At 44.9% G+C, this 22705-nt stretch overlaps 1 protein-coding gene across 1 annotated transcript in view; it reads right to left on the reverse strand.

The window, feature by feature from the left end:
- LOC138548587 (uncharacterized) overlaps nucleotides 1–22705 on the reverse strand; it is a 603087-nt gene that overhangs the window by 270535 nt on the left and 309847 nt on the right. Inside the window, exons 2-3 of the mRNA XM_069642287.1 lie at nucleotides 21773–21857; nucleotides 19833–19917 (exon numbers count right to left, since the gene is read on the reverse strand). The gene's annotated coding sequence lies outside the window, so the exon portion shown is untranslated. The remainder of the gene's footprint in view (nucleotides 1–19832; nucleotides 19918–21772; nucleotides 21858–22705) is intronic.

Genomic DNA, 22705 nt, shown 5'->3' on the forward strand with positions numbered 1-22705 from the left:
ATAAATGACACACAAATAACAGCCAAGTGTACAGCAAATAAACCAAAAAATCAGTTTCAGATTTAACTGTCTGAAAGTCCAGGTCCTCCTGCCGGACAATCCTCCACCTTGCCGCCAAAACGCACCGGATGGCAGCGTGGCAACGTAGTGGCAGAAACGTCACTTTTATGGCAATCAATGCCTAGGTATCATAAAATGTGTATCGCACGTCCACAAAAATCTGATGCAAATCACTGAGGGTAACCGGTGAGTCAGTAGCAATAACTCCTGTTTTTTTAAAGTTAACCTTAAATGCTGAATAGAACCCATATTCGTCTGCCTTGGTTTTCAGAACCTCCCCTACTATTCGATCACAGTTCGAGTACATAATATGTCATCAGTAAATAAAAACAGTGTGCTTCACTACATCACTGAGCACAATACCCATGATCTCTGAAGATGGCCTCATTTTTAAAGGATCCCAAAACGATGGCAAACATATGATGGACAACCCTGATGAGTCCTACTAGCTAAGGGGAAAGGTTGGCATTGCAGATTGCAAGTGGAGGCAATTTAATGTATGAACTCTTTGGGACTCTTTACATCCTGACATTCAAAAACTTGACTATTTGTCCTTACTCATGAAGAAACTGAAAACTCACCTTTTCCTGTAATTCATTACTGCCTACTGTGTTTCTTCCTCCTTCGTTTACAACATATGCGCCTAGATACTTTTTGGAAAATAAATTGCAAAAATATTATGTTTGGAATCTCATCAGCTTCTTAGGAATCCCAAATTCTGTCGGAAACGTCTCCGTGGCCGCTCCTTTTCTGTGTTGGTGCCCAGCCTATGGAATGCTCTCCCACTTGACCTCAGAATTCTGGCTGACTATTTTTCCTTCCGGAGAGTGCTGAAGACACACTTGTTTAATCTCTTCCTCCCGCTCTGCTAAGACATTGGTATCTGAGTACTTTGAGCCTGCCAACCTGTCTCCGTTTAGCACCTAGATGCCCTTTTTGGGCCTTTGTTGCGCTCAGGGACGTCATTTAGGGGTTGCCAGATGTAGCAACTGCGACCTCTGAGGTTTGGTAATGCAAGCTCCTGGGCTGTGGCCAGCACCATGTGGCTCTTTACTTCTGGTGTGGCTTTCTTGTTCAGGCCCCTTTAAAAAAAAAGAAGAAAAATAAGAACAGGAGTACCACAAGTCTAACACTTTCAGCACTGACCCTAAATAAGAAAGAATAGGAAACCAAATAATGTGTCTTTCTGGAATTCTATACAATAATTGCTAGACTCATCAAAGGTTTATTTCAGGCACACTTCAGGGGGCGAGTGACTGATTTAGTCTGTTCTTAAATGCCTCAACTCAGTCTTTCATCCTTCTGAGGTCGATAAATGAGTACCAACACAGGTTGGGTGATAATGGGTGTACATTTTTTCTATATAAAGCGCTTAAGCGTAAGTGCTATATAACAACACATCTATATACACTGATCTTAAAGATACATATGGCGATCTATTCTTGTATGAAATTTACATCACATTATAGTGATATTGTAACAATATTTTCCGTAGTGTGCAATCCTATGTGATGCCACTTCCTGTTTTGTCAACAGGTGAAAGGTCGTGTTCCATCGCTTCCTGCGATATCACTTTGGGGCGGGGTCAAATGACATCACTTCTGTGATGTCATCAGGGTGGTCAAGGGTCGTGTGATGTCACTTCCGCTGCCCCTGGCATTTTGGTGAAATGACGTCCCAGGTTGCGCGTCATACATTTTAAATAAATAAATAAGATACAGTTTCTTTCTGGCGTCCTTTGAGGATCTGCGTGTTATAAATAAACAGAATCAGGAATTCATGAAGCACAACTTGAGGAAAAGACATACTCAAATAAAGATTGAAGAAGGACAGGCCACTGTATATGATTAAATACCCTCTAGGCATCAATTAAAGTATGAACCAGTGAACCCCCGCCCTCTATGCTATGTAAAACAATGTGCATCGTGCACCTACAGTTAACTGAGTGCATTTGTTTTACTAATGACTTCAATATCGTCTGTATGTACATTTCATGCATACATTTTTGCACTCTATCTGCAATACTATAAGGGAGTATTTTGAGATTGGTATTAAGAAACATAACTCCCACAATATAGGTGGTCTTTTCCCATCTTTAGAAGAAAGGAAGCATGGGCCGGCCATGTTGTATCAGGAATAATGACATCCTTCAAGTCATCATTGTACAGTTTAGTGAGGTGTGGTGTGAAGACTTCAGTGCATTGCTTGTAGTATTCAGACAGAAAACTGGGCCTGGGGTTTTGTGGTTCTAAAGGGACTTGAGGATACCTCTGAATTTTCATAAAATGAAGTCAAAGTTTATTTCGGATCGTTACATCCATAAAACCATCACATTAATACAGTTTGTGGGCTGGCAATGTAACTTCATTCACAGCAGCCCTGCACCACCCTCCCCAGCTGTCCATAACAAAGCTTGTCTCCGCCATGCTCTTTTTTTTTAGAGGCCAAATAGTAGCGCAGGCTTGACTGGGTGAGCCAAAACAGTAGAGCCGCTTTACGCCACTTGATTCCACTCTCTTGTAAAAATGATAATAAACGTTTTGCACGGAGATCATTCCGCAGTGGACATACCAAAATAAGATGGGGTAAAGTCTCAGAGGCATCACACATACATTTGTTATTTGTCCCCCATCCTCCCACTTCGATTTAAGTTCTCTAACCGAGTAACTGCCCCAGCAGGTAGTAAAGTCAGTCTGTATTTCGTCAAGAAAGTTATTTGCAAAGGAGCAGTCACCAAACACAGATACTCAACTAAACCGTTACCAGGGGCTAGTGGTAAACAATCCTGAGCTGAGTTTTCAACATTTCGTCTTCCTTTAAAAACTTAAACAATTGCATAGCCTTATCTTTTACCAGCGTCTTGGGGAGACTTTTCAACTTCCTGTTAATTTCAATGTTTTTTTTTACGAGTATGTTTAACCGAAAAAACTCATTTTATTTTTGGGAAAAGTATTTATTTTTTGGGGGTTCTCCCCGGAGCCCCCATCCCCTATTTTTGTTTACCTATTCCCAACCCCCCCAGAACCCTTATATATACTGCTAACTTAATGAGCGAGAAGACTCACATTACATTGGTTTTTGCGAATGGCCTAGTTTCAATGCAAGTTGTTAATTTAGTCTTGAATATTAGCCCAGATTTGAGAAAGGCTCTGCTGAGCCGAAACACGTGTTATCATTAAGGGCACCTTTTGGAATAAATTACAAACATTTGTGAATAACTGGCGCAGAGTCCTGGAGTCTTTTTCTACAAACAATCAATTAACGGTTTAGGCTTTATACCGTTTTAATCAGGAGAATTGCGGTATTGAGAAAATGGGGACTCCCTGTTTTTTGATAATGGGGGGTCGACATTATCAAGTGGGAGACTTTTATATCGAAAAAAAACAAAGATAGGTCAACTACCCCTTGTCCGGAGAATTGCAACAACCACTCATACATCTATTTAGTCCACAAGAATTGTTGGATTCTATATTTTGAACCCTGGTTATCAAAATAATTTGGTTGATATATGAGTCACCTAGTAGACCAGCTGTGCAAAAAGCCAAACCTTTCTCTTCTTACGTCATCTGTTTGCCACAATGTCCTTGACAAATTACACAAGAATGCATACAACCTCAAGCAAGTTGAACAATCTCAGTTCATTTATTTTATTTATTGTGCATTTGTAAGGCGCATATACATCAAGTCAATTGTAATTCAAAGTGTCCACGGGGCAACAGGGAGGGAACATGGGAATGAAAGGCAAATATAACAATGAAAGAGAGAGGCAGTCCTACTAGGTCTTGTGCGCATTCAGAGCGTGCAAGTGCAGAGAGAGAGAAGGATGAAGGAGGCGGCAAGGATAAGTGCTAGGAGTGACACAGAGGGGAGTGCTAGGTAGTAAGTTGCAAGCAAATTTTAAGTCACTGGCAGAGATCACTAAGTAAGAATGGTCAACTGCCAAGAGATAATTGCAGGCCAGTGATAGTACAGGAAAATGAGGGCCCAAAGGCACGTGCTGGTAGTGGGTGGAGACTGAAGGCGATTGGGGGTGGGAGGCCAGGATCCAGGTGCACACATAATGGCCCTGGTCACCATTCTCAGTGACTGTGGGGTTTAGCACGGAAGGGAGAGGGGGAAGGAGACTATGAAAAGGAAAGTCTTGAGGAGCTTCAGGAATTTTAGGAGATCCTGCTCAAGATGAAGAGGAAGAGGGAGGCTGTTTCATAAGAGGGAGCGAGCTGAGGAAAGAGATCTGGTGGTAGTGCTGCTGTGGGTACACATGGCGGCCAGTCTGATGGAGCTCCTGCGGTTGAAGGGGCTGCCTTCAGGGGAGCCATAAGAAGGGGTGTACACATCGGGCAATGGTGTGCAGGCATGACGTACATGTTCAGGGACATGGGGAATGTGTATTGTCACTGGCACCTGCTCGGGGTACCTTGGGGTGTGTCCATGTCCTGAGTGCCCCTCTGGCTGGGTGAGAACCCAGCTGCACAGTGTTGTTCCTCGGTGGATGTGTGGCCCTCAACTGTGTTTGTCCCACTTTTGGCTACCTCCACATCCTGCAATCCCCTGGTGGCTTCCGGCGTTTGAGGCGGTGACACACTGCTGGCTTGTGGACGTTTAGCCGGTCTGACTGGGCTGAGGCGGGGTGACCTGGGATGTGTCGTGCACCTTGACTTCTCAGGATGCTTCCTTTGCGGGCTGATGGTGCTGGTCGATGTGGGTCTGCGCCTGCGGCTGGGTGTGCCTGCTTCTTCCGCATCAACATTGCCCTGCAATGATTGTTGCAGGCCTGTAGGGTACATAGGGTGTGGTATGAGGAGAGGGCAACTTACATTTGTATCATGCAGTTAATGCTTTAGAGAGGGTTAGGGCACATTTTGTATCATGGTAGGCCATTACATATTTGTTATTCACTATGTTGTGATTGCTGGAACGTCCTACAGGGGAGGGACACTGCTCAGACATGTTGGTGTGTCATCTTCAGATGTCTGTTGTAAATGCACAACTCCCATGGCGCTGTACGTGAGGGGGTTGATATGCATGCACACATTGCGTTGATGTGGCCTGGCCATGGATCTGTTTCCCTTGGGGATAACATTGATACATTGGAGGTATTTCAGGCTAAAAACACACATTCTGGACTAATGGGGAGTTAACACCTGTCGATACGCCCAGATTACATATCACACAGACAAATCACAGGTTTACAAATTAATAATTATTCAAAACATTCCTACATACATACGTGTAGCCTAAGTCTAGCTTGCCCTCCAACATATCTATCTAAACCCTCTGATTTCCTAACTCTAGCTAGCGCTGGTGGGCCGCTTATCTAGGGTGAGCGGATAGGCATAGAGAAACTTGCCCTATCTAAATCTAGTCACCATCAATTTTTTATTTTAATAAATTTTTCAAAAGCACTTATCATAGATGTGTGTAATTTGCTTCGCAAATGAAAGACCTCATTTTTAATTGTTTTCTTTGTTCTGCAAATTCACACTTATTAAAAGTGATTGCAGGACCATAGCAAATCCTTTTTCAGTACATTAAAAGAGATCCCATTTGTTGGTGTCACAGGAAAACCACCTTGCACCCTAGTTTCCTGATCTGATGCAGTGTTTCTCTCATAGGCACTTTCTACCCACAAGGGCAGAGAGTGAAAAGATGTTAAAAAGGAGTTTCTTTTTTTAATTGACCCTTCGGGCTATTCCTTCTCAGAAAAGGGTCACGTTTGGCCGACTGGTTTCAGTGGTGTCATGTTATTTTTCTAGTTTCTTCAGGGCCACAGCATGTGTTACCATGCTATCACAGCAAGAAAGTTCTCCAAATCGCTCTATACGAAAAATCACCCCACCTGTAGATGATACACAAAGTAGGGAGGGGAGGGACAGTATATTATATTATGTATCTATACTTGCTCAATGCATCTGCTTTTATAATTGTAATTTTCCCAAAGGGTAGCGTTTCTTACCCTGTATGTAGCTTTTATAAGCATCAGAGAGTAGTTTGGGTGACCGCTAACTGGTACGTATGCGTCAATACTTTCGCATTCCGATGCGACCTGAAAAGACATGTAGTGCTGAGTCAGGTTGCAGAAATTAGAGGACTTGCTCTCACATGCCAAGCGTGTGTATTCGTTATTAGTTATCTGGTGTAATCAGGTAATAGCACCGTGTCCCTGGGGGCACAGGTGCTAGATATGGCTTCTAGGCTACAAAGGTGTATGTACTCAAAACCCCTTTCCTACCTGGTAAATCTGTTGTATCCGCGTCAGAGATCCTGTTTCCTTGGTTGCGAGTGCTTGTTTGTTTTTCCGCATATATCGCGGCGGGATTCCTCTACTAGAGGAAGGACTAGACAGGACCATCCCGTGAGCACCATCTTACAATGGTGGCTGCATATTCATAATGTAATGCAAGTGGGTCCAAATTGTGCTCGACAAGGTGTGAGGGAGCGATTGATATGTGGCATGGAGGGGTATAAGTCTCTAAAAAGAGGATTTTATGTAAAAGAACTTTTTAATGTGATAGACTTGTTTTTCTTTTGATCTTTTTTCCTTTCTCCCTCCTCCTCATCTGGGTTGATAATGTAGATGGCCTCTCGTGCATGGTGTCATTGTCAATGGGCACTTCATATGTGCCAAGGATTCTATATGGTCAGACTTTGGGGGCGTGTATATTAGACGACCCCCTGGTCCGCCAATGGTAATGAAGGGTCCCGTGTGGTGGTGGCAGACTGGGAGTTGTAGTGTTGCCAGGGCCTGCCAGTTGGTCTGTTCATTCAGGCAGATCTTGTTAGTTTTTAGGTGAAAGACCCAAAGTTGCTAGTGTTGGTATAGAAAGTTGTGTATGTTTCTACCTCTTTTTGGGATAGATAGCTTTTCAATAATGGTCCAGGTAAATTCAGTGGGACTATGTTGCTTGCAGACAAAATGTCCCACCAAGGGGACACTCAATTTCTTTGTACGAATGCACGATCTATGCTCTGCCTTCCAGGTTTTTATTGGGGGTGTGGTCATTCCTACATAGCGTAAACCACATGGGCACGTAATTAGATATATTACGTTGCTGCTATTGCAGTTGGTTAGTGTTTTCTGAGTCCATGGTAATGCCAGCCAATGTCTATAGTTGTTGTCCTGGCTGTGCTTTAGCAAGCACTGCACTGTCCACACGGCGTGTGTCCAGTTGGAGGAGGTTGGTTCCATAGGGTGGTCGGCATCCATTCTCTTGGTTCCTTGTAGGTTTGTATGAGTGTGTCTCTCAAATTCCTTCTTCTTTTCATAGCGAATCTTGGTTTGACCAGTGTCGTGTCTCCAACATTCAAGATAGGCCACAATTTCAAAATCTCCTTTCCAAGTTTGTTTGCCATGGGTGAGAAGTTCAGGACCACCGTGATTTTTTCATTAGTCTCGATCCTTCTCCTCTGTTGTTCCAGTGTGATGTCCCGGGGAATGTTTTTGGCTCTTTTTCTTGCTTGTTTGATGGTACATCTGGGGTAACCGCAGGCTTTGAGTTTCGCAGCTAGGTGACCGGATTGATTGTCGTAATCGATAGTGCTGGAACAGTTCCTTCGGTACCGGAGGAACTGTCCAAATGGTAGATTTGTCCTCAGACTGGCCGGGTGATAGCTGTCAAAGAGTAGCAGGGAGTTCCGATCCGTGGGTTTATTGAATACTTTGCTGGTAATCATTCCATTTCTTATCTGTAGGTGTAGGTCTAGGAAGTGTATTGAATACTGACTGTGGGTTTCAGTGAAGGTCAAGAATCTGTTTTGTTCATTCAACCATATCATGAAGTTCTTGAGGTCATCTTCGTTAGTATTGAATATCATGAGGACGTCATCAATATATCTGGCCCATATTTCTATTCTTGCCATCCATGGATTTGGAATACCATAAATTGATCTGTCCTCAAAATCCGCTTCATACAGATTGGCGAGACTTGGCGCGAAAGTAGCCCCCATCGCGGTACCTGATGTCTGCTCGAAATAGGAGTCTTCAAATAAGAAACATTTCTTTGTAAGGGAAATTTCAGCCAATTGCATAACTAAGGTGACTGGCATGTCCATCCGTGGGGTTTTGTTCGTGAGCACCCTCTCAATTACTTGCAGGGTTTTCATCTGGGGTATTTTGGAATATAGTGACTCTATATCTAAAGTAACTAGTAGTTCAGATTCTTGGTTGAATGGACTGTCCTTGATTAAGTGGAGGACAGCAGTTGTTTCATATAGAGAGATTTGAAGAACTCTCTTGCTATGATAACATGGTTACACATGCTGTGGCCCTGAAGAAAGTTGGAAAATAACATGACACCCATGAAACCGGTTGGCCAAACATGACCCTTTTCTGAGAAGGAATAACCCGAAGGGTCAATTTAAGAAAGAAACTCCTTTTTAGCATTTTTTCACTCTCTGCCCTTGTGGGTAGAAAGTGCCTGTGAGAGAAACACTGCACCAGAGCAGGAAACTAGGGTGCAAGGTGGTTTTCCCTTGTGATGCCAACAAATGGTGATCTCTTTTAATGTACTGAAACAGGAGCTGCTATTGTCCTGAAATCACTTTTAATAAGTGTGAATTTGCAGAACAAAGAAAACAATTAAAAATGAGGTCTTTCATTTGCGAAGCAAATTACACACATCTACGATAAGTGCTTTTGAAAAATTGACTAAAATCACAAATTGATGGTGACTATATTTAGATAGGGCAAGTTTCTTTATGTCTATCCTCTCACCCTAGATAAGCGGCCCACCAGCGCTAGCTAGGGGTAGGAAATCAAGAGGGTTTAGATAGATATGTTGGAGGGCAAGCTAGACCTAGGTTACACATATGGTAGGAAGGTTTTGAATAACTATTAATTTGTAAACCTGTGATTTGTCTGTGTGATAGGTATTGCAGGCTAGTCATGATACCTGAGGGCGCTAGGGTACAGTCGTACAAGGGAGCCCTCTTGGGTGGCTGCAGTGCATCACACACATTGCAAACACATACATTCACACTGGTTATGGAGGGGTAGGCCTGACAAAATAATGCTTTTTCAAAGGGGCAGGGGTTTCTCACCTGCAGCCTCCTGGTTATCGGTGCCAGCCTCCGCTCCTCCGACTCCCTCAAATGTACCCATGTCTATTAGGGTGGTCATCTGCTCCTCCCACGGTATGAGCTCCGGTGGTGGTGGTGGTGGCCCTCCTCCAGTCCCCATGCTCTCGCTCCTGTGCAGGGCCAGGAGCAAACGGACATGGACCAGCAAGTCATTCACCCACTTCCGGCAGTCCTCCCAATCCCTGGGCACACGGGCCACCACTGACACCTTCTGGCTCACTTGTCTCCAGATCTGTGTTCGCCGCTGTGCACTAGTCTTACACTGCTGTGGCCCATACAGCTCTTCTTGGTGACCTCCTCAACAAGTATAGCAAGTTCTTGATCAGAAAACTTGGGTTTTCTGACCCTGTCCAAGGCTTGCTTGCCCCTGGAACGCTCCTGGGACATTTTTCAGGATTTTCAAGAGTGGATGGCTTACAGGGGCTGCGATTCTCTGCGGATTTGGATTTCTAAAATGGCCACCACTTTATTTCCCGTTCTGGTGGTGACGCATTTCCTGCGCCGCTATTAGCGTGCGTGATGGTAGCGCAATGTGCCCTGTATTTTTGGGTTCGCAGCCACATTTTCTGCAGACACTATTTGTGTTAACGGCAAGGCCGTGTGCGCGTGCACGCCAACTCCTGATCTGGCATTGTTTATGCCACACATCGCAGCATTAACGTAAATAGTGCTCCACAGATATTATGCCAGGATAATCACCAAACTCGTCATGAGGCCCATTGTGTTAAATTGGGAATCAGTTTGTTCTGTCTTTGGTTGTTTCTCTCAGACCATGACAAAATATATTTTAAAGTCACACCATGTTCTATACATGTCTAGAAGCGTTTGCAAGTAAGAAACAGTGAGGTGGGGAGAGGTGAGGCTGTCCTTCACAGGGCTGCCAATATAAAGCCACTCAGGCCACTTTTTTAACTTCTGACTAAATTGAATTGTTTTTAGAATTGCCCTAAGTACTATTGTGTGTTTGCTACTCTTTGCACGGCTGGCTGCTTTTACCTACCTTCCACTACGAGGCAAGGCAGAGGCTAGTCCTCTTTCTTGCTTGAGTGTTGGAGGCCAACTCAGCCTCACCTTCATCCCGATCGCGGCACTTATGTGCCGGATCGATCGCCCGCACGGGCACGCCGCCAGCATGCTGAAGGCGCGCTTAAGGCAAGCCCGTCTGTGCACGGAATGTGCACAGTGTTGTGCCCCCCTGGAAGGACCTACCTCCTCATGGCGGTGAGAAAACGCACAGAACCTATCTCCCTTGACCCCAGCACTACCACATGGCCAGCTGGCTTCAATGCAGATTTACCGCCACAGGAACACAAGTGTTCAGGCACTCTGCTATGTGCCCTATTGAACACTCATTCCCTCGTGGCACATGCGATGGATTGCTATGACCTTCTTGCTCAGGAGAGGCTGGATCTCCTTTTCATTACTGAGACTTGGCTCAGAGAGACATCTGGTCCAGCCATTGTTCGTGCCCTCTCTCACGAGTATGCCATAATACATGCTGACCATGTAGCCCCCAACCCTGGGGGTGGTGTAGCTCTGATTTACAAAACTAAATATAGAACCACCAGTTCAGTCCCTAAACAGTCTTTAAAAATGGAATGCATCCTTACTCGTATCTGTATCTCCTCTACTCATACACTTACAGTCCTATCGGTGTACCGCCCTCCTGGGATTGATACTGAATTCTACACTGATTTCCCTGCATTTGTGCTAGAACTGCTTGTGCAGTACCCTGGGGGATTTCAATCTACCCATGAATCAGGTATTGGCGAAATCCGTCACAAAGTTCCTAGCACTGATGGCCGACCCAGGTCTCTCCCAAAGGGTTATGACCTCTACTCATAACAGCGACAATATATTGGATCCTATTTTATCACCTGCTATGCTCACTAACATAGCTACCCCAGTTCCTATACTATGGACAGACCACCTTATGGTCCCTTTGTCTATTGCTTTAAAAAGCCCTCCCATTGTGCCTAGGAAACCTGCTATTTCAAAACGCAGCTGGACCGGGGTCGTAAAACCTGAGCTAATTCGCTCATTACAAACTCAGTGCAGCAGCATTGGAGCTTGCACCCAATCCACATTGGAAGCAGCCTTTCTAACTACTGCCAACACCTTGGCCCCGATTAAAATGTGCAAACAGCGTAACCGTCCATCCGAACCATGGTTCTGCCAAGGCCTAAAAGAAAGCAAGCTTTGCTGTAGGCAAGCCGAAAGGAAATGGCGCCAAAGCTACCTGCCTGAATGCAAGCTGCTCTATTGTAATATACATGCCGCATATCATATTGATATAGAAAATGCAAAACGAACCTACTTTGGTCAGTCGGTAGAGAAGGCTATCTATAAACCCAAAGCCCTCTTTGACCTTGTGCAATCTTTGTCCACCCCTAAAGCTGGACACAATGCAGCTCCCCCTTCTCAGGAGCTATGCAACTCTATGTCTACCTTCTTCGTGGAAAAATGGGCACCTATCCATGACAATATAAAAGCTGACTCTCACTAATCACGAAGGCCCTTGCCCCTGCCATACCTCCTTCTTCGAAAAGATCTTGGTCCACTTTCCCCCATTTCTTTAACTCTGATGGTCTGTTCGCTATTTTAAAACTAAAATCTGCTTCCCCTGAGGACGCCATGCCCCGGGCTCTTTTGCAGGAATCATCGCCTGATATAATCAATTTCATTACTTCTACCATCAACATCTCTTTTACGGCAGGGGTGATACCAGGCCCCCTTAAACACGCTTTAGTTATTCCTCTGTTGAAAAAGTCCTCACTCGATCCCAAGGTATTGGCCAACTACTGCTCGATTTCTCTCCTTCCATTTTTGATGAAAGTACTGGAGGCGCTGGTGTCGCTAGTTCTTTCCGCTTTCCTGGAATCCTCTCACTTTTTTGATCCCTTCAGGTTTTCGGCCTGGCAGAGGCACTGAACTGTACTCAACTCAGTTATGGATGACCTGTTGTGTTTGGCTGACCAGGGCGGTGTCGGGGCAGTCCTGTTATTAGATCTCTCGGCTCCCTCCACACCGTCGATCATGCTCTCCTTATCTCCCAGCTTTCTGAGGCTGGGATTGATGGCCAAGTGCTAAAATGGTTTATTGCGTTCCTGGCAGATCGCTCGCAATCTGTGTCTCTTCCCCTTTCCGTTCTGTCCCGATTCACCTTGCCTGTGGCGTTCCTCAGCGATCAGCTCTATCTCCTATTCTATTCAATATCTATATAAGATACCTCCTGTTCCTCATTGCCTCTCATGGGTTCCGCTTCTATTCCTATGCGGATGAAACCCAGATTCTGGTCTGTCTTGACCTAACTAAAACCAAAATGGCATCTCGCCTTAGGCCCTGTCTCGAGGAATTAGGCATATGGATGTCACAAAATTGGCTGAAACTTAACGGTAGTAAAACCAAGGTTCTTGATGTAGGCACCTCCAATCACAATCCTCTGGACCACTGAGTTCTGGCCTCCCTCCCTCGGTCCTCTTCCTTTACCGGTATCATCGATAGGTAACCTTGGCGTGCGGGTCTCAGCCACACTGACTATGGGCGAACAAGTCAGTGCGGTATGTAAATCCGTCCGTTTTAAATTTAGGATCCTCCGAAAGGTTCTTCCTTTTATTCTGGTCGTCAACCAGGCTCCCGTGGTTGCGGCTTTAGTGCTGATCGTGCTGGATTACTGCAACTTAATCTATCTGGCGCAACCCGCCCATCTGATAAAACGGCTACAGCTTCTGCAGAATTCTGCTGCCAGATCCGTTCTGCATCCCCCTTTTGGCACCCACATTACACCTCTGCTGCGCCAGCTGCATTGGCTTCCAGTTGCCCAGCAAATTATGTTTAAGTCAATGTGCATGTTGCACAGGGCCTTCTATGGTGTTGGAGCTGAACACCTGCAGGCTAAATTCCTTTGTTACCAACCCACTTGTGTCCTCCGCTCTCAAGGGACCTGTCGACTGATGATGCCCGCGCTTCAGATTTGTTCGTAAAGGTGGCCGCGCGTTCTCAGTAGCGGCCGCTAAGGGATGGAATAATCTGCCTCTGCCCCTGAGTGAGGCTATAGACCATCTTACCTTCCAGAACAACCTGAAAACTCTTCTGTTTTAAATAAGTTTTCTGCTCTCTGCCGGCTTTTTTAATTCTTCCTCCCTCTCTCCTAGTACTATGATACCTATGGATGATCATGCGCTTGATACATCTCAATAACATAACATAACATAGAAACTTGCTCTGACATTTTCTGTGTTTTCTGAGAATTCGTACATACCGCTTATAACCTTCATCCAAGTGGCATATGGTATTGTCAAAATGTTTTTGTACTCGAGGTCTTTCTATATACATGAGACAAAGAGTATGTAAAAACATGATATATTGTTGGAACAAGCCTCAGTGGTTTGTGGTGAGTAAGAGATTCTTTTTGGACTATACAAATGAGGTGCGCTTCAGGAAAGTAATTTTGCTTCTTTGCCTTTCTTTCCCAGAATAAGTCAGAAGGTGATCTGCACGTATGTACTGTAGTTACAAGACAGTCTACGTCATGGTCTTTCTAACCATGGGGAGGAACTGTCCAGAAGCTGTGCAAAGTCTTACTAGACTTTTCCTCAGTCCAGAGAAGTACAATGAAAGTAAGCCGTTGCCAAAATTAATTCCTTTTTAATATCACAAAAAGCGAACTGCCTGATCAGTCAAAGAGATGGTAGGCCGCAACCATGCGAGATGATAATCCTTCTGTAAAATGAATTAGGCCTTGGAGTGTGGAGGAAACATGGTTACCTGCTTGGGGGGGGACAAAACCTTACAATTAGAAAGGAAGACAATGGGCCTCAGTACGACATTGCTGGTCTGGAAACAAGATGCCTGTAAGCTTACTGGCACCGTTGTTTCCTGACTGCCATATTAGAGGTCTACCTGCCGGAGCCGACATGCCCGACAGTTCTGACCCTGTCGGGCACAGCGGCCAGGGAAGGCAGACCGGTCATGGAAGCACCAGCACCCTTATTAACGGTGCCGGTGCTTCCGTGTCCCCACTCCCATGGGGACTTTCATTTTACAGGCGCAGATAAATATTTACGGGTCCAGTGGACAACCCACCGGTAGCACCGGCAGGGATACCACCAGACCCGTAATGAGGCACAATGTCCTCCTCTCCTCTATCTTGTGATCTTTTAGTGTATATAAAAATTTAGACTGTACCTTGACCTGCTTTTCAAAACGCACATCTACGTACAGAAGCAAGGACAACACTGTCCCGCCTCACGTTAAGTATGCATAACATGCTGAGAGACGGATCCATGTGCTCACTGCGAAAATAAAATCCCCAAAACCAACATGTTGAATTTCTTTTTTCTAAATGCATTTTTAATGCATTTGGTGCATATATAAGCAAGGGGAGACCCCCTGCTGCTTCCTCCCTTACTCCCCCCATATTTCTTATTACCGTAACCCACCACTCCCCAACATAGATGCGCAGTGAAATGCAGCATTTAAAATTCAGAATGTTGGTCCTCGGGATTTTCTTGATCAGTGTGTTGGTATGATACTCTGATGGATCACACTATATATATATATATATATATTTCACTTGTGTTCGCCTATGTAAATATCTGTCACATGTTTCTCACATGTCTTAATAAGGCATGGGATTTATTCATACCGACATGTTCTTTCTTGTGATTTAAGCAGTGGTCTCAGTTGATGTCTTCGCTGTGTTCTAATTTCCAGGTAGTCTTTTCACTATTTGACATGCATATAGTATGTAGCAGATTCTGAGGTAAGGATGGGTGAGCACAAGCCCAGTTCCCAATGCACAGACATCCTAAGAGAATTATATATGATAGTATGGGACATACATGTAACATGTATGTGGCATCAATGTATCACTGGTGTCGGTCCCCCTCCACAGAATACATTTCATTCCGGAAAAGCACAGCCTGTGTTCCCATAGTTGCGAACATGACACGTTCCAGTCTGTAGGTGATTTTTTAGTCCTGTTTTTTTCTTTGCATTTTGGGACCTGTAGTCGCCTGGAAACACTTTCTGCGGTATAAGCGTCATACAAATGTCCAATAAAATACAAATAAAATAATGCGAAAATTGGAATTCCAAGTCCCAGAATGCAAAGCAAACAAGCAGGACTGGATAAGCACCTACATATTGGAATGGGGCACGTTGGCCTCCTCGCACACGCTCTCACGCTCCTCAGTGAGGTCCATCCTCCTCCCCACCTCTCCTTCTCTCTTGTATCCATCTGATGCAGTCTGGATGTATGCCAGGACCACGTGACCCGATGTTCAACAAATAGGAATTGAGGCCCTGCTCGGGGACTGCACACACTGCCACTGAGTTCATGTTTTCAGAAATACCAAATCATCAAAGCCACTGGGGGAGAAAGAACCTGCCACAATGATGCCATTGTCCAGCCACAATAGGGTGTTCCAAGTGGGCGTGGGCCGCTCTTAGCCGGTCACATGATATTCCCCGCTGACAACCAACCCAGGGAACACAAAAGGAAAAACTCCTTCTCTCTCAAAAAGCAGTGCAGGCCTGATACAGGCATGGAGACCTGCACGAATCACCCCGTGTTCTCAAAACGACGCCTCCTTCCGGGATGTCACTTTATTGCCTAACTCCCCTTCTCTGACAGTGGCATCAGACAGCCACTTCAGCAAGAGGAGATCACTGCTGCTCCTAACTGGGCGGGCTAATGTTAATATTGGCAGTTGGAGCTAGGTGGAGGAAAGTGCTTGCAAACTTGTGCAGAGATGAACAAAGATTTAAGGGGATTCGTTTTGGCTAATGAGTCGCCATTACATAGCCAATTTCCCGGCACTGATATCATATGCCCAATTTCCCACACAATTTGAAAGCTACTACCATTGATTACCAGGCATTTATCAGACACTGACACTGGATCTGGTACTTTCATCCTGTGGCAGGTGTTTCTATCAAACATGGGAAATTGACATCAAAAGCCCAGGTGGTACTCATGGCCTTGCCTTGCAATGTCTGGATACTTACACCATTCTCAAGGATAGGCATAATTAGCACATCAATGACATGATCCATGGTGCTCAGTTAGCGCAGCATCCCCAGATGCAAATATGGCCAGTTAGAAACATAGTAGCAACTTCTATTATGCCCAGTCAATGTCAAAACCTATTGTTCACATATGTAGTGAGTACTCTACAAAAATTCATATAAACATTCTATTATGTGATCCTGCTTCACTACCATTGCTCTCCCATTCTGGAATGCACTTCCTCAGCACATTCAAGACGAACCTGCTTACGCCCTCTTCCGTAAGAATGCGAAAACTCTACTCTTTGACAAATATATGTAATGTACTGTTTTACCTACTCTGTACTTGACTCTCAACCTCTGTCACCTAGTAACCATCTGCCTTGTATGGTACCTGTAACCCAATTTACACCTACCTTGTACTTAGCGCGCCGATACATCCGGGTCTAGGCGCTACCAACAAATACAATGAATAAATAAATGCCCAGCAATTACGGAAATCCCAGTTCCCGGTCAGCAAAGCAGTGGCAGATTGCTTCATGGCCAGTAAAAATAAGGGCACATTCCATTGTTCCTGCTACACCAGATTCTAGAAGGCCAGTTAGCACAGCAAGGCCAGATTCAATTATAAAATGAGGAGACTCTACATCCTAGTGCTTGCACAAGGCTGGTTTAATAATTGATGCAATATAGTCAACACTTGCTTCACACTACTTCTAGTTCCTTTTCAAGGCCATTGGATAATACTAAACTAACTTTTGTCGGTAAATGTTTTCATTGTCGCAAGGGGAGCTATGCACCAATGGAATATCCACGCGGAAAGCCCTGTATTGCAATGCTCTGGCTAGCAGACTGGTAACCTGTACCCACAAATACATCATTGAAGAATCAGGCTGAGGCCTAGCTCTATCACACTATTAACCTGAACCAAATGCTTGGCCAAGAGTTTGATTTTGATTTTGAACATTTATATTGTGCTCCGGACAGACTTAACTTTATAAAGGTGTATGATGATATAGAACCACAAGGGAGACGCATGGACACGCAAAGTGCATAGACCCTCCGTAAGCAGGCCAACTTTTCTTTGAACAGGAAGGTTTTAACCGCCTTCCGGAACTGAAACACTGTTTGACAAGCACTAAAGCCTAAGTGGTCCACAGGCGAGCATCAGCCCAAGCAGCTGGTTTTGAAGGTCAGTTTTTGTTAAAGGAAGGGCTTCATTGGAAATGTGTTGCAGCGCCATTGTCAATGTCTCTCTTAAATATTAATATTGCTCAAAATCGGACCCTAAGTCATATGATTGTCTTCTACAATAATAAGATAAGGTAAGAGTCCACCTACTATGAATCGCATCAGTGACCCTGTATTGTGCTGACCAAATAACCATGCCTCCGCCCACATCTCTTCTACCCCCATGTGTTGTGAGTATATCATCCTCGCCACTGCACTTATACCGGCACGGTACTACTCCCACCTCCCCACGCTCAAGGCCTTTGCCCAGTCCAGCTCGTCACATTTACAAGTTTCGGGCCCCTCCACAGGACATACAACTCTCTCCTCCAATTTCTCTTTCCACAGGAGTCCATGCCTATGTGCAAAATGGTAGCCGCCTCTCCATAACTCAGGCACACCCGCAAACTCACCTCAGAGCTATTAGAACCTACCATCGATGCCTGCATCGCTTTACTGACTGAGAGTAACGACTCTTACATCAATCTTTCCGCCTGTAAGGCCATGCTTGCCATGCTTCTACACACTCTTGACCTGCATGCTCCCCTTAAGATCACACTACAAAAGAAGCCCTGAATTCACAAATGATTCACTGAAACTTACAAATCAACCATCATCATAACCAAATCCAGTATCTATAACACTAGAATTAGTGAAACAAGCTCCAACGCCAGGGAGCTATTCAAAATCATTGTCAAAGAACTGGAATCTCCAGGAAGTCCTACCACCAAAGACAAAGCCTGGTGCACAGGTGCCCAATCTGCACTTGCCAACAAAATCCACAATCTCAGAAACAAAACCATCCTCAAAAAGTTGGAGCTTCTCGCCAATGACGCAGCCCCCATAATAAACCAGAGTCTCCCATCACCACCCCGCCACCCTTCAACTTCATCTTTGTCAATCCCACCGACATCCAAACGATCGTCCAGTGACTTAATCCCTCCAATTGCAAGGGAGACATCTGCTCTTCTCACATCATCAAAATTTGTGCTACTTCTCTCACACCCATCATATCCAAATTCATTACCTCTTCCTTCAGCTCAAGCTTTGTCTAAAGAGCCATCAAACAAGCCTTGGTCACACCCCTACTAAATAAAACCTCCCCGGATCCCACTCACCCCTTCAAATGCCATATGATAACAACAGTACCCTACCTCCTCAAATGTCTTGATCATACTGCCTATACCCAATTACAAGGCCACCTAGAAGACCACAACCTTCTATACCCAGACACAGCTCGGAGGCCGCCCTCTTAGACCTCAAGTTCCAGCTTGATGAGATACGCGATGCCAGAGAGCTCACTATCCTCCTCCTTGTTGACCGCTATGTGGCTTTCGATCTTGTTGACCACAACATTCTTTGGCAGCACCTCAACACCAAGTTCAACTTCACCAGCGAAGCCACCAGTAGGGTTAAGTCCTTTCTCAGCGAGCCCTCTTCTAGGGTTTTCGATGGCTCGGGAGCAGCTGGTCATATCCCAGTACCCTACGGTGTCCCTCAGAGCTCATGCTTACCCCCCCACTCAATACAATATATATACTAAACCTCTGTTTGACCACCTTGACAACATTGAGATCCCATACACAAACTTTGACGATGACAGCCAAATTCTGCTGAAACTCTCTAGGAACCACACCATTGACTTGGCCATCATCAATAAAGTTTACAGCATCATCCAGACCTGAATAGCGGAACATCATCTCTGCCTAAACAATGACAAAACAGAGCTTCTTATTGTGGGCTCTTCTTACTGTCTAAACCAATTGGATCCAGATTTCGCCTCCTTCTCCTTCGACGGCAACATCATCATGGTATCCATCCATTTGAAAACCCTTGGCGATTACCTGGATGCAGAACTTTCTATGCACAAACATGTTAAGGCTCTTGCCTCATCAGCAGCCTATTTCACCACACTCATTAATGACAGCAGAAAGTTCCTATCAGCCGACAACTACTTCACACCAGCCAGAGCTATTATTGGCAGCAAATTGGATTACTGTAATGCCATACACTCGAGCCTCCTGGCGAAAAACGTAACTAAACTTCAATTGGTCCAAAAAAATGCCCTTCGTGTGGCCTGGGTATGAAGATCACTGATCACATCTCCCAAGCAAGGCGAGAGGTCCACTGGCTTCCTGCCAAAGCCTGCATCGAGTTCAAAATCCTATTGATAACCCATTGGTGCATCCAAAACGCTGCACCCGCCTTTCTCTGGAAGCGCATCTCCAAGAAAACACATCAGCCTTGCTTACGCTCCTCTGCTGCCCTGGGCCTAGCCATACCTAAGTACACAAGACAGAGAGCCGGAACAGTCAGATTTCTTGGTACCAGCACCCTCCCTGTGGAATGCGCAACCACCTCTCCTCCAAGATGAACATTCATACCGAACTTTTAGAAAACGACTCAAAACCTTACTGTTTAAATAATATGTCTAAGGTATCACTCTCACTTACATTTCTTCGCATGATTGTCTGTTCCTCCTCTGATTGTCTTTTTCCCCAATATGTACCAGCGCTGTGATACCTCTGGGTCTGAGTGCTGTCCACACATGAAATAAATATAAAAAATAAATAAATAATGGTATTAGCTGAGTTATCCACTACTAAGAAATGGAAAACAAATGTAGTGTTTGCAACATGCTGGGCTGTCCATAGCCTCATGTCACTAGTGGCAACTTCAGACATTCAGTTAAAGATATCATACATGGCCCTGCGGCCCATTGGCAATTATAAATCCGTGATTTTAACCAACAACACTGCTTTCAGGGACTTGCAATTTAAGTGTATTCCTTTATCAGCAAACTGTGGCTGGTCCCAGCTTTCAAAAAGCGCTGTTGCCTTAAAAGCCAGCATGTGTTGAACGTTTAACAATAAAATGGGAACTGAATGTGTAATAGAGTGTCTCATGTATGGAGTAAATCACCCAATCCTGACCATTGTACAAAGCTATCAGAAATCTATGGTCAAGACCAATTCTTGAGCTCAAGCTCTGTCTCAAGAGCCATCAAACAAGCCTTGGTCATACCCCTACTAAATAAAACCTCCCCGGATCCCACTCACCCCTTCAACCGCCATATGATAACAACAGTACCCTACCTCCTCAAATGTCTTGATCATACTGCCTATACCCAATTACAAGGCCACCTAGAAGACCACAACCTTCTATACCCAGACACAGCTCGGAGGCCGCTCTCTTAGACCTCAAGATCCAGCTTGATGAGATACGCGATGCCAGAGAGCTCACTATCCTCCTCCTTGTTGACCGCTACGTGGCTTTCGATCTTGTTGACCACAACATTCTTTGGCAGCACCTCAACACCAAGTTCAACTTCACCAGCGAAGCCACCATTAGGGTTAAGTCCTTTCTCAGCGAGCCCTCTTCTAGGGTTTTCGATGGCTCGGGAGCAGCTGATCATATCCCAGTACCCTATGGTGTCCCTCAGAGCTCATGCTTTCCCACCACTCAATACAATATATATACTAAACCTCTGTTTGACCACCTTGACAACCTTGAGATCCCATACACAAACCTTGACGATGACACCCAAATTCTGCTGAAACTCTCTGGGAACCACACCATTGACTCGGCCATCATCAATCAAGTTTACAGCATCATCCAGACCTGAATGGCGGAACATCATCTCTGCCTAAACAATGACAAAACAGAGCTTCTTATTGTGGGCTCTTCTTACTGTCTAAACCAATTGGATCCAGATTTTGCCTCCTTCTCCTTTGACGGTTACATCATCATGGTATCCATCCATTTGAAAACCCTTGGCGTTTACCTGGATGCAGAACTTTCTATGCACAAACATGTTAAGGCTCTTGCCTCATCAGCAGCCTATTTCACCACACTCATTAATGACAGCAGAAAGTTCCTATCAGCTGACAACTACCTCACACCAGCCAGAGCTATTATTGGCAGCAAATTGGATTACTGTAACGCCATACTCTCGAGCGCCCTGGCAAAAAACATAACTAAACTTCAATTGGTCCAAAAAAATGCCCTTCGTATGGCCTGGGTATGAAGATCACTGATCACATCTCCCAAGCAAGGCGAGAGGTCCACTGGCTTCCTGCCAAAGCCTGCATCGAGTTCAAAATCCTATTGATAACCCATTGGTGCATCCAAAACGCTGCACCCGCCTTTCTCTGGAAGCGCATCTCCAAGAAAACACATCAGCCTTGCTTACGCTCCTCTGCTGCCCTGGGCCTAGCCATACCTAAGTACACAAGGCAGAGAGCCGGAACAGTCAGATTTCTTGGTACCAGCACCCTCCCTGTGGAATGTGCAACCACCTCTCCTCCAAGATGAACATTCATACCGAACTTTTAGAAAACGACTCAAAACCTTACTGTTTAAATAATATGTCTAAGGTATCACTCTCACTTACATTTCTTCGCATGATTGTTTGTTCCTCCTCTGATTGTCTTTTTCCCCAATATGTACCAGCGCTGTGATACCTCTGGGTCTGGGTGCTGTCCACACATGAAATAAATATAAAAAATAAATAATGGTATTAGCTGAGTTATCCACTACTAAGAAATGGAAAACAAATGTAGTGTTTGCAACATGCTGGGCTGTCCATAGCCTCATGTCACTAGTGGCAACTTCAGACATTCAGTTAAAGATATCATACATGGCCCTGCGGCCCATTGGCAATTATAAATCCGTGATTTTAACTAACAACACTGCTTTCAGGGACTTGCAATTTAAGTGTATTCCTTTATCAGCAAACTGTGGCTGGTCCCAGCTTTCAAAGCGCTGTTGCCTTAAAAGCCAGCATGTGTTGAACGTTTAACAATAAAATGGGAACTGAATGTGTAATAGAGTGTCTCATGTATGGAGTAAATCACCCAATCCTGACCATTGTACAAAGCTATCAGAAATCTATGGTCAAGACCAATTCGGGGAAATCTAGAAATAAGAAGTGCAGCAATGAGCTAAAGAAACAGCGATAACGTGGTGGTAGCTCTGTTACTGCCGCACTGTCGAAATACAGGTTTGGCGATGAGGTGGAGGATTTGCCTCCAGCAAAAACCTGGAGGAAAATCTGCCACCTTCATGCCCAAATTCAGCAAAACCGATGCAATTACTGACCGCGGAGTTACCATCGATGAGTTCCACCGACATACCCATGGAATCCTGCAGGGTCCAGAAATGGGCACTTACACCGCCTACCACCACTTGCAATCCCACAGAAAACCTGCGGCACCAAGTGGTGGTAATGGTAATTCCGTTGGATTTACTGCCGCAATACTGCCAAACCCGTAATGAGGCCCTATTAGAACCTGCGCTTGCACTTGCTGTATAGAACCTGCACTTA

The sequence above is a fragment of the Ambystoma mexicanum genome, chromosome 1q (assembly GCF_040938575.1).
Source record: "Ambystoma mexicanum isolate Mex_15411 chromosome 1q, UKY_AmexF1_1, whole genome shotgun sequence".
Taxonomy (NCBI): domain Eukaryota; kingdom Metazoa; phylum Chordata; class Amphibia; order Caudata; family Ambystomatidae; genus Ambystoma; species Ambystoma mexicanum.